A 13317-nucleotide genomic window follows, 5' to 3' on the forward strand; every position below is an offset into this window, starting at 1 on the left:
GGACCCGGCGCAGAATTTGCCTTACTTAAAGGGGGAAACTACGAAGGCCCTCCCTTCCGAAGATGACGGACCTTCACAGCTTCCGGGACTACTCTCGGGGGGATGAACCCCGGGCAGGCAACGGAACCCGGATCCTTTTCAAAAAACTATGGGGCCGGCATCGCCCCTCAAGACGGCACGCGCTTGGCCGGGTCGTTCGACCCGGCCAGACCTCGCGACCCGGCCGAACTCTCCAACCTGGCTAGGCACCCCGACTCGGCCTGGACAACCAGTACAAGACAGCCGAACCCGACACAACCAAGGCTTCCCCAACAAGTCAGCTCCACCTGTGGCGTGCTACGCAACCCAGCCACGGGCCAACTCCCGTCCCATCCAGGCCGTACGATGGGACGAGTCTTCATCCACTGATGACCAAGGCAACAGTGCCCCGCCCATGCCTATGGTCAGCCGGAGCGTGGCAACAGTGCCCCTCACCTACCCGCTGACCAGGCCCGGCATGAGAATAGTGCCCCCATCGCCACCACTGACGACAGCAAACAACGACCTGATGGGGCGCCACTATACCCGACTCGGCTCGGCCACGCCATGATGATCGACAAGACGGTGCATAGTTCCCCTAGGCACGCGGGGCCCGCACCTAGGGGAACTTGGGGAACCACAGGCCCCCAGCGGGTCCCAGTTCGGACCCATGAGCTCATAACATTACCATTGTACCCCTGGGGGTTGGTCTATAAAACCCCCCAGGAGCCCTTGCATATGCGGGCAAGCAAGGGAGGAAGGAGAACAGAGAAACAGTAAGTACACAAGAAACCAGCCACCTATCAGTAGAACGCACCAGGGAAGAGGGGGAAGCCAAAGCCCTGGCCAGCCTCCCTTCTTCCTCCATACAGCTCAAGGAGCAACCTTGTACTGTTGCATATCAACCAAACTCGGCAGGACTAAGGGTATTATCTCTCCGGAGAGCCCCAAACCTGGGTATGTCTTGCGTCCCGCGCTCGCTCATGCCAACCCTGCCTCTAGAGCCCACCAGTGCCCTCGAGCCTCCTCCTCTCTTTAGCCATCCCGTGGCATCTGTCGTGCGCCCACCACGACATATTGGCTCCTACATATTCTACGAATATCTTTATCGGTCAAACCGCACAACAACATACGTTGTTCCCTTTGTCATCGGTATGTTACTTGCCCAATATTCGATCGTCGGTATCATCATACCTAATTCAATCTCGTTACCGACAAGTCTCTTTACTCATTTCGTAATGCTTCATCCAGCAACTAACTCATTAGTCACATTGCTTGCAAGGCTTATAGTGATGAGCATTAGCGAGAGGGCCCAGAGATACCTCTCCGATACATAGAGTGACAAATCCTAATCTCGATCTATGCCAATCCAACAAACACCTTCGGAGACACCTGTAGAGCATCTTTATGATCACCCAATTACGTTGTGATGTTTAATAGCACACAAGGTGTTCCTTCGGTATTCGGGAGTTGCATAATCTCATAGTCAGAGGAACATGTATAAGTCATGAAGAAAGCAATAGCAATAAAACTTAACGATCATTATGCTAAGCTAACGGATGGGTCTTGTCCATCACATCATTCTCTAATGATGTGAGCTCGTTCATCAAATGACAACACATGTCTATGGTCAGGAAACATAACCATCTTTGATTAACGAGCTAGTCAAGTAGACGCATACTAGGGACACTATGTTTTGTCTATGTATTCACTCATGTACTAAGTTTTCAGTTAATACAATTCTAGCATGAATAATAAATATTTATCATAATATAAGGAAATATAAAATAAAAACTTTATTATTGCCTCTAGGGCATATTTCTTTCAGTTGGAATATTAGGCAAATTCATGATTAATTCCATTAAATAATTCAGGACTATAACAGAGACTAGCATGCAATGATCTAGCAAACTAGATAGACATGCAGAGCAACATCTCACACAGCACAACAACTTCAGAGAGAGACATAAATAGATCACGAAGGACATATTGTTCGTTAGTTGTTGTAGGAACGACGGTGTTGATGATGATGTTGACGACGATCTGTTGTTGATGGTGATGAGTAGCATCACCCGACTTGGATGGAAGACGATCCGTGATGACGAACTTGAGCAGTCATGTAGAGCACTTCCCAAAAACCTAATTCGTCCTCTCCTGGTGGGTGGCGGACCAAGTTGTGAGAAGAGGCAAAACCCTAGGTGTTTTCGGTGTGTCTTTGGCCACAACCGGTGGTAGTGTATATATTAGGACGTGAGACGGTATTGTGTCGCGTGCGTGTGGTCTTCCCTTTCTCGTCCCAACACACCACTTAGAGTGGTCTATATAAAGAGGTCCAACTCTACTTCAACTTCCGGGGTGGGACTAAACTTAGAGCCACCACTTGCCATTTTATTCATGGGCCACTACTTGAGATTTCAGAATTTGTTAATGGGCTAGACCCATTACTTCTAACATGATGTATTTCCATCTATTATATTATTAAAACGATAGAAAACGGATGGTGGAGATTCAAAATTATAGAGTTATAATAATTGGACGGCATTTATTCATTGACCTCGACTTGGCAAGGCAGCGTATAGGCAGAGAGAGTCCATATGGCCACCTATTTCTTGGGCAGAGCCAGCGTATAGGCAGAAGGAAAAAAAAGGAGTCACATATAGTTAGCTCTGGAAAACCAATGAGAGTCCATAGTCAATACGGCTACCTATTCCCATAGGCAAGGCCAGCATATACGCAAAAGGAGTCCATGTGGCCACCTATTTCTTGGGCAGAGCCAGCGTATAGGCACAAGGAAAAAAATGGAGTCACATATAGTTAGCTCCGGAAAAACAATGAGTCCATAGTCAATACGGCTACCTATTCCCATTGGCAAGGCCAGCATATACGCAAAAGGAGTCCATAGGCGGGCCAACTTATTCCATACAGAAATAAAACAGATTACTCTTGAAGTCCAATCAGTACTGGAGTCATGTTATTGCAGCAGCACGGCGCTAGGCACTCCTTTGGATGAGTTTTTTAGCACGGAGAAGCAAGACATGATATAGCTTAGACGTGCATGGATGTGCACTGTATCTAGGAACTCGACGGGAGTACATTGAAGTGAGAAGTCAAGGTAAGTAAGAATATTGCTTGCAAATACCATGGTTGAAACCTGTTTGAAAATTAGCTTGATTGATGGAACGAATGTGCCGATCAACAATTCATAGAGTACACATGTGAAAATATGAGAAAATATTTTTCACATGTAAACGCATATTATTATTTATTATTTGCATGGCATGACATTATTTGAAACGCCAGATACGAACTTAAGCATGCAGACCCACTCACACCACTAGACTCTCGCACAAAGTTTATGCATGGAATTTATTTTTTCTAATGCAATACACAAGTATCAACATCTAGAACAAGTGCGGAGGGCCAAACAAGTTCCGTGGACAAAATTCAATTGGATGTGAGAACCTCGCAGGTTCCACGTTCATTCATGTTGACAGATTATTTAGCTCAACTGTTGATCATCACGATTATTGTGCACAATGGTGTATAAGAAATTATGAATTGGATTTTTTAGATTAAACTACATTAATATATCTTTTAATAGTTGGATAAATAAAATAAATCTCTTATTTAGTAAAAAGTAAACTGTTCTGTTTTTCCATTAACTCCAATGACATTATATCGTTGAACTGAGAATTAAACAAATTAATTATGAAGCTAGAAGTCGGGATGTGCAAGGAAATTAGTACTTTAATGTTTAATTAGCCAGTGCATTCAACCATCTATTTCCAATAAAAACGCATGTATTGTATAGCATCCCTATTACTTTTTTTGCAGCAGCCCATATAACTAATTAGAAACTAGCGACCAAGAATATGATGTGTCGTTGTCCATTATTTTATATAGTCCATACCACACTGAATCATTCCATAAAAAAACGTATAAGGAAGACAAAAGAAGGAAAAGTTACGGCGAGAAGACTTACATTTTTCACACGCTACCATTTTGTATATTGAGAGGAATCAGAACCCTAATTTATGTGATAAAACTTACTAACACAATTCTTCACGGAAAATAAAAGGCCTGTTCAATAGGATTTTACATGTGCCATGAATAAACTGAAATAAAAGGCACACAAATATTTATAAAATAGAGCACTACCGCCCACATGTATTATTTAGTTTCTTTGTCAAATACATCCACATGACAAAAGTTTAACGACGAGCCTATTTTAGTCGCTAAATGATGAATACACACGATTATTTTTATTATTCAGAGTGATATTAAGTTTGATTAGAAAGTTTCTTATTTTAGCGGATAAAAGAGAGACACCAATTGAATAGAAGAATAGAAAGTTGAAACCTAAAAAAAAATATCCAACCAGAATCTCTGTAGATTGGCATGACATGTGCAGAGCATAGTGTTGGCATTAGTTTTCACATACCAAATCATTAGGCAACAACTTAATATACACAATAAAACAACGACAAAGTATTTCCTCATGACCCCACATATAAGTATTTCATCATGATATACATATTGACTATAATATTTTTATTTTGAAAGATCTGTCTAGGATGATCGCCACATAGGTTAGTAAATAAAAAGTTCCTATTTGAAGATAACTTACAGAAAACGATGGCAAACAATGATAATTGAGTTTCATGATATCTATTTGTCTATAAGATTTTCCATAATTCTGCATGACCAGCAGAACATCTCATTGCTATGAAAACACGTAGGAAATCTAGCCGCGCAAATGCGCGGGTCACCCTGCTAGTTATTTAGTAAATGGAAAGGGGTTATGCCCGGTTCAAAAATAAAGTTAAAGTTATAAAAATTAGGGCTAAAATTATAAATTTTGATTGCATGCTCTCTGGGAGGTCATCTATCCATGGGCAGATGTACAAATAATGGTTTTACTAATAATACTTGGTTTCCTTCTCATCTCGAAATCCTCCATCGCAAGCTTGTATTACCCAAACTGCTACTTTCACCGATGTTATGCCAAGCCGAGATCCCATTAATTCTTGGTTGAGCCCATATATTCTTGAATCCATGTGTAATGTCGTTAGTTCTTGACATCATCATTAAGTTTTTTATCTTTCAGTACAAACCTCACTACAAATGTCATTATCATGTACTATATCAATAACTAACTGCTAGCACTTGTTGAAGGATGATGGGTCGTGGTGCAATGTTCCAACAGACATGGAAAGGATGGCTCACTCATATTTTAAGGAGATTTTTACTAAGGACCCAACCCTTGCCCAGAAGAGGTCCTTGACATCATGCCTAGAGTCACAGTGGAGATGAATGAGGCTCTGTGTAAACCTTATACAAAGGAGGAGATTTCTAATGCCTTGTTTCAGATTGGCCCTTTGAAGGCCCCGGGTTGTGCTAGATTTCCTGCCCGGTTTTTATCAGCGGAACTGGAAGGTATTCAAGGAAGAAATTGTTGCTGCAGTACATGATTTTTTCCCCACAAGGATTATGCCAGATGGTGTTAATGACACAACAAGAAAAAGTTGTGGTTATTCCTAAACTCCCTCATCCCAAGGAGCTCAAGGATTCTCAACCAATTAGCTTGTGTAACGTGGTGTATAAAATTCTCGGGATAATTAGTTTATGCCTCTAGTTGTGTCGCACTCGTCTGTTTTACCCCTAATTCCCAAAAGTCACCGGTCTGTCCAAGTCACTTTGCTCCTCTTATGCTTTTACCCTTTGACCGTTTGACCGTCAGTTTGAAAACTTCATAACTAATTCATACTAAATCAAAAAAATGCAAATAAGATACCAAAATGTTCAGAAAAACATCACCTATATGTCAGTGTCATTTGCATTCATAAAAAAGTGGTGGAAAGTGCACATCCAAGTTTTAGCTCTTTTGATACCACCATGAATAGTAAACTCTAAAAAAATTCAAAAAGATTCAAAAAAATATGGTGGCAAAGAACAACAAATGTTCTAAGTGCTTGCCAAGTATCATTAGGGAACGACATTCGTGGAACTCGTGCCAAAAAATAATCTATTTTGGAGTGTTGATTGTTTTTTTTTTTGCCGCGGCACCCACGAATGTTATTCCCTGATGAAACTTGGCAGGCACTTAAAACATTTGTCATTTTTGCCACTAATTTTTTTTGAACTTTTTTGAACTTTTTTAGATTTTACTATTCATGGTGGTAGCATAAGAGCTAAAACTCGGATGGGCACTTTCCAACACTTTTTTCATGAATGCAAATGACCCTGACATATAGGTGATGTTTTTCTGAACATTTTGGTATCTTATTTGCATTTTTCTGATTTAGTATGAATTAATTATGAAGTTTTCAAACTGCTGGTCAAACGGTCAAAGGGAAAAAGCATAAGAGGAGCAAAGTGACTTGGATAGAATCGGTGACTTTTGAGAATTAAGGGTAAAACAGACAAGTGGGACACAACTACGGGCATAAATCTAATTATCCCAAAAATTCTCCAAATGTATGGTGAACAGGTTACAACCCTTCCCCACTGAGCTTATATCTGAAAACCAAAGCGCCTTCATCCCAGGAAGCCTTATATCTGATAGCTCGATCATTGCATTCGAACGTATTCATCATATACAGTCAATGAAGACTAATTGACAAGCTTTATGTGCTTACAAGCTTGACTTATCTAAGGCCTGTGATCGCATTGATTGGGAGTTTTTGGAGAGATCTTTGGCTAAATGGGGCTTCTCTCAGCACTGGATTTCTCGCGTGATGGCATGTGTATCTTCGGTGAAGTTTAATGGGAAATTAATGGAGCCCTTCTCCCCATCCAGGGGGGCTCCGTCAAGGTGACCCGTTATCCCCCTTCCTTTTCCTATTTGTAGCTGATACTTTCTCATTTTTTATCAATAAGGATATGCGGGAAGAAGGTCTTAAAGGGGTCAAAATATGCAGAAGCGCTCCTGAAATATCTCATCTTTTATTTGCGGATGATTCACTCCTATTTTTCTATGAGTCAGGACAACATGCAATCTTGGTTAAAGGCTTGTTGAACACTTATGCGACGGCAACTGGCCAATTGATTAACCTGTCTAAGTGCCCCATCCTTTTCTCGGATCAATGCTTACCTAGTGTGGTTCAGGATGTAAAGAGTGTATTGGAGATTTCTCAAGAGGTTTTTGAACCCAAATACCTGGGTCTCCCAGTTCTCAAGGGAAGAATGAAGGAAATATGCCCTAGAGGCAATAATAAAGTTATTATTTATTTCCTTATTTCATGATAAATGTTTATTATTCATGCTAGAATTGTATTAACCGAAAACTTAGTACATGTGTGAATACATAAACAAACAGAGTGTCACTAGTATGCCTCTACTTGACTAGCTCCTTGAATAAAAGATGGTTAAGTTTCCTAGCCATAGACATGAGTTGTCATTTGATTAACGGGATCACATCATTAGAGAATGATGTGATTGACTTGACCCATTCCGTTCGCTTAGCACTTGATCATTTAGTATATTGCTACTACTTTCTTCATGACTTATACAAGTTCCTCAGACTATGAGATTATGCAACTCCCGAATACCGAAAGAACACTTTGTGTGCTACCAAACGTCACAATGTAAAAGGGTGATTATAAAGGTGCTCTACAAGTGTCTCTCAAGGTGTTTGTTGGGTTGGCATAGATCGAGATTAGGATTTTTCACTCCGTGTTTCGGAGAGGTATCTCTAGGCCCTCTCGATAATACTCATCATTATAAACCTTGCAAGCATTGTGACTAATGAGTTAGTTACGGGATGAAGTATTATGAAACGAGTAAAGAGACTTGCCGGTAACGAGATTGAACTAGGTATTCAGATACCGATGATCGAATCTCGGGCAAGTAACATACCGATGACATAGGGAACAACGTATGTTGTTATGCGGTTTGACCGACAAAGATCTTTGTAGAATATGTAGGGACCAATAGTATCCTGGTTCCGCTATTGGTTATTGAACGGCGACATGTTTTGGTCATGTCTACATAGTTCTCGAACCCATAGGGTCTGCACACTTAAAGTTCGGTGACGATCGGTATTATGAGTTTATGTGTTTTGATGTACCGAAGATAGTTTGGAGTCCCGGATATGATCACGGATAGGACGAGGAGTCTCAAAATGGTTGAGACATAAAGATTGATATATTGGATGGCTATATTCGGACACATGAAGTGTTCCGGGTGATTTCGGAGAAACCCGGAGTGCCAGAGGGTTACCGAAACCCCCCGGGGGATCTAATGGGCCAACATGGGCCTTGTGGGAGAGAGAGGAGAGGGCCTAGGGCTGCCCCCCTTTGGAGTCCGAATTGGACAAGGAGGGGGGGCGGCGCCCCCTCTTTCCTCCCTCTCTCCCTCTCGTTCCTTCCCCCTTCCTCCTTCCTAGTTGGACTAGGAAAGGGGAGTCCTACTCCCACTAGGAGGAGGACTTCCCTTCTCCTTGGTGTGCCCCAAGGCCGGCCGGCCTCCCCCCTAGCTCCTTTATATACGGGGGCAGGGGGCACCCTAGACAACACAAGTTGACATTGTTTAGCCGTGTGCGGTGCCCCCTCCACAGTTACAAACCTCAGTCATATCGTAATAGTGCTTAGGTGAAGCCCTGCGCCTGTAACTTCATCATCACCGTCACCACCCGTCATGCTGACGAAACTCTCCCTCGGCTTCAACTAGATCAAGTGTACGAGGGACGTCCCCGAGATGAACGTGTGTTGATCGCGGAGGTGTCGTACGTTCGGTGCTAAGATCGGTCAGATCGTGAAGACGTATGACTACATCAACCGTGTTGTCTTAACGCTTCCGCTTTCGGTCTACGAGGGTACATGGACGCACTCTCCCCTCTCCTTGCTATGCATCACCATGATCTTGCGTGTGTATAGGATTTTTTTTTTGAAATTAATACGATCCCCAACAGTGGCATCCGAGCCAGGTTTATGCGTAGATGTTATATGCACGAGTAGAATACAAAGAGTTGTGGGCAATAATAGTCATACTGGTTACCAGCATGTCATACTTTGATTCGGCGGTATTATTGGATGAAGCGGCTCAGACCGACATTACGCGTACGCTTACGTGAGACTGGTTCTACCTACGTGCTTCGCACACAGGTGGGTGTCAGTTTCTCCAACTTTAGTTGAATCAAGTGTGGCTATGCCCAGTCCTTTTTGAAGGTTAAAACAACACATACTTGACGAAAAATCATTGTGGTTTTGATGTGTAGGTAACAACGGTTCTTGCTCAGCCCGTAGCAGCCATGTAAAACTTGCAACAAAAAAGTAGAGGACCTCTAACTTGTTTTTGCACGGCATGTTGTGATGTGATAGGGTCAAGACGTGATGAGATATAAATTGTTGTATGAGATGATCATGTTTTGTTCAAGTTATCGGCAACTGGCAGGAGCCTTATGGTTGTCTCTTTATTGCATAAAATGCAAGCGCCATATGATTGCTTTACTTTATCGATATGCGATAGAAATAGTTGCAAAAGTAATAGTTGGTGAGACAACCATGTGACGACACATTGATAAAGATCAAGATGATGGAGATCATGGTGTCATGCCAGTGACAATGGAGATCATAATGGCACTTTGCAGATGGAGATCAAAGGCACAAGATGATGATGGCCATATCATGTCACATATTTTGATTGCATGTGATGTTTATATTTTATACATCTTATTTTTCTTAGTTCGGTGGTAGCTTTATAAGTTGATTCCTTACTAAAATTTCAAGGTATAAGTGTTCACCCAGAGTATGCACCGTTGCGATAGTTCTTCGTGCAGAGACGCCACGTGATTATAGGGTGTGATAAGCTCTACGTTCACATACAACGGGTGCAAGCAAGTTTTGCACACGCAGAATACTCGGGTTAAACTTGACGAGCCTAGCATATGCAGATATGGCCTCAGAACACTGGAGACCGAAAGGTCGAGCGTGAATCATATAGTAGATATGATCAACATAGTGATGTTCACCGTTGAAAACTACTCCATCTCACGTGATGATCGGACATGGTTTAGTTAATTTGGATCACGTGATCACTTAGATGATTAGAGGGATGTCTATCTAAGTGGGAGTTCTTAAGTAATATGATTAATTGAACTTTAATTTATCATGAACTTAGTTGTGATAGTATTTTGCAAATAATGTTGTAGATCAATAGCTCGCGTTGTTGCTTCCCTATGTTTTTATATGTGTTCCTAGAGAAAACTAAGTTGAAAGATGATAGTAGCAATGATGCGGACTAGGTCCGTGATCTAAGGTTTATCCTCATTGCTGCATAGAAGAATTATGTCCTTGATGCATCGCTAGGTGACAGACCTATTGCAGGAGCAGATACAGACGTTATGAATGTTTGGCTAGTTCAATATGATGACTACTTGATAGTTTAGTGCACCATGCTTAACGGCTTAGAATCGGGACTTCAAAGATGTTTTGAACGTCATGGACCATATGAGATGTTCCAAGAATTGAAGTTAATATTTCAAGCAAATACCCGAGTTGAGAGATATTAAGTCTCCAACAAGTTTATGGCTAAAAGATGGAGGAGAATAGCTCAAGCAGTGAGCATGTGCTAAGATTGTCTAGGTACTACAATCTCTTGAATCAAGTGGGAGTTAATCTTCCAGATAAGATAGTGATTAACAGAGTTCTCTAGTCACCATCACCAAGTTACTAGAACTTCATGATGAACTATAGTATGCAAGGGATGGCGAAAACAATTCCCGAGCTCTTCGTGATGCTGAAATCGACGAAGGTAGAAATCAAGAAAAGAGCATCAAGTGATGATGATTGATAAGACCACTAGTTTCAAGAAAAGGGCAAAGGAAAAGAAAGGGAACTTCAAGTAGAATGGCAAGAAAGTTTTCACTCCCATGAAGAAGCCCAAAGCTGGACCAAAGCCTGAAACTGAGTGCCACTACTACAAAGGAAATGGTCACTTGAAGCGGAAATGCCCTGATTATTTGGTGGATAAGAAGGATGGCAAAGTGAACAAGGGTATATTTGATATACATGTTATTGATGTGTACCTTACTAGTGTTTATAGTATCCCCTGGGTATTTGATACTTGTTCGGTTGCAAATATTAGTAACTCGAAACAGGAGTAACAGAATAAACAGAGACTAGTTGAGGGTGTAGTGACGATATGTGTTGGAAGTGGTTCCAAGATTGATATGATCATCATCACACACTCCCTATACTTTTGGGATTAGTGTTGATCCTAAATAAATATTATTTGGCGTTTGCATTGATCATGAATATGATTTGATCATGTTTATTGCAATACCGTTATTCATCTAAAGTCAGAGAATAATTGTTGTTCTGTTTATATGAATAATACCTTCGATGGTAATACACCCAATGAAAATAGTTTGTTGGATCTAGGTCGTGGTAATACACATATTCATAATATTGATGCCAAAAGATGCAAAGTTCATAATGATAGTGCAACTTATTTGTGGCACTGCCGTTTGGGTCATGTAGGTGTAAAGCGCATGAAGAAACTCCATAAAGATGGACTTTTGGAATCAATCGATTATGAATCATTTGATGTTTGTGAACCGTGCCTTATGGGCAAGATGACTGAAACTCCGTTCTCCGGAACAATGGAACGAGCTAGTGACTTATTGGAAATAATACATACCGATGTATGCGGTCCAATGAATGTTGATGCTCGTGGCGGGTATCGTTATTTTATGACCTTCACAATATGATTTGAGCAGATATGAGTATATCTACTTAATGAAACATTTGAAAAGTTCAAACAATTTCAGAGTGAAGTGGAGAATCATCGTAACAAGAAAATAAAGTTTCTACAATCTAATCGTGAAGAGAATATTTGAGTTACTACTTTGGCCTTCATTTTTAAACAATGTGGAATAGTTTCACAACTCACACCACGCGGAACACCAAAATGTAATGGTGTGTCCGAACGGCGTAACCACACTTTATTGGATACAGTGCAATCTATGATGTATCTTATCGCTTTACCACTATTGTTTTGGGGTTATGCATTAGAGACAACTGCATTCACTTTAAACAGGGCACCATCAAAATCCGTTGAGATGACGCCTTATGAACTATGGTTTGGCAAGAAACCAAAGTTGTTGTTTCTTAAAATTTGGGGCTGCGATGCTTATGTGAAAAAGCTTCAACTTCTAAGCTCGAACCCAAATCGGATAAGTGCATCTTCATAGGATACCCAAAAGAAACTATTGGGTACACCTTCTATCACATATCCGAAGGCAAGATATTTGTTGCTAAGAATGGATCCTTTCTAGAGAAGGAGTTTCTCTCGAAAGAAGTGAGTGGGAGGAAAGTAGAACTTGATGAGGTAATTGTACCTTCTCCTGAATTGGAAAGTAGTTCATCATAGAAATCAGTTCTAGTGATTCCTACACCAATTAGTGAGGAAGGTAATGATGATGATCATGAAAATTCAGATCAAGTTACTACCGAACCTCGTAGGTCAACCAGAGTATGATCCGCACTAGAGTGGTACGATAATCCTATTCTGGAAGTCATGTTACTAGACCGTGATGAATGTATGAACTATGAGGAAGCGATGATGAGCCCAGATTCCGCGAAATGGCTTGAGGCCTTGAAATCTGAGATGGGATCCATGTATGAGAACAAAGTGTGGACTTTGGTGGATTTGCCCAATGATGGGCAAGCCATATTAAATAAATGGATCTTCGAGAGGAAGATGGACACTGATGGTAGTGTTACTATCTACAAAGCTCGACTTGTCGCAAAAGGTTTTCGACAAAGTTCAAGGTGTTGACTACAATAAGATTTTCTCAACTATAGTGATGCTTAAATCCGTCTGAATCATGTTAGCAGTTGCCATATTTTATGAAATCTGGTAAATGGATGTCAAAACTACATTCCTTAAATGGATATTTCTTAAAGAAAACTTGTATATGATGCAACCAGAAGGTTTTTTCAATCCTAAAGGTACTAAGAAGGTGTGCAAGCTCCAGCGATCCATCTATGGACTGGTGCAAGCATCTCGGAGTTGGAATATGCGCTTTGATGAGTTGATCAAAGCATATAGTTTTATATAGACTTGCGGTGAAGCCTGCATTTACAGGAAAGTGAGTGGGAGCACTACAACATTTCTGATAAATATATGTGAATGCCATATTGTTGATTAGAAATAATGTAGAATTTTCTGGAAAGCATAAAGGAGTGTTTGAAAGGAGTTTTTCAAAGAAAGACCACGGTGAAGCTGCTTACACATTCATCATCAAGATCTATAGAGATAGATCAAGATGCTTGATAAGATTTTTCAATGAGTTCA

This window comes from Triticum aestivum, chromosome 1B, assembly GCF_018294505.1.
Source record: "Triticum aestivum cultivar Chinese Spring chromosome 1B, IWGSC CS RefSeq v2.1, whole genome shotgun sequence".
NCBI lineage: Eukaryota > Viridiplantae > Streptophyta > Magnoliopsida > Poales > Poaceae > Triticum > Triticum aestivum.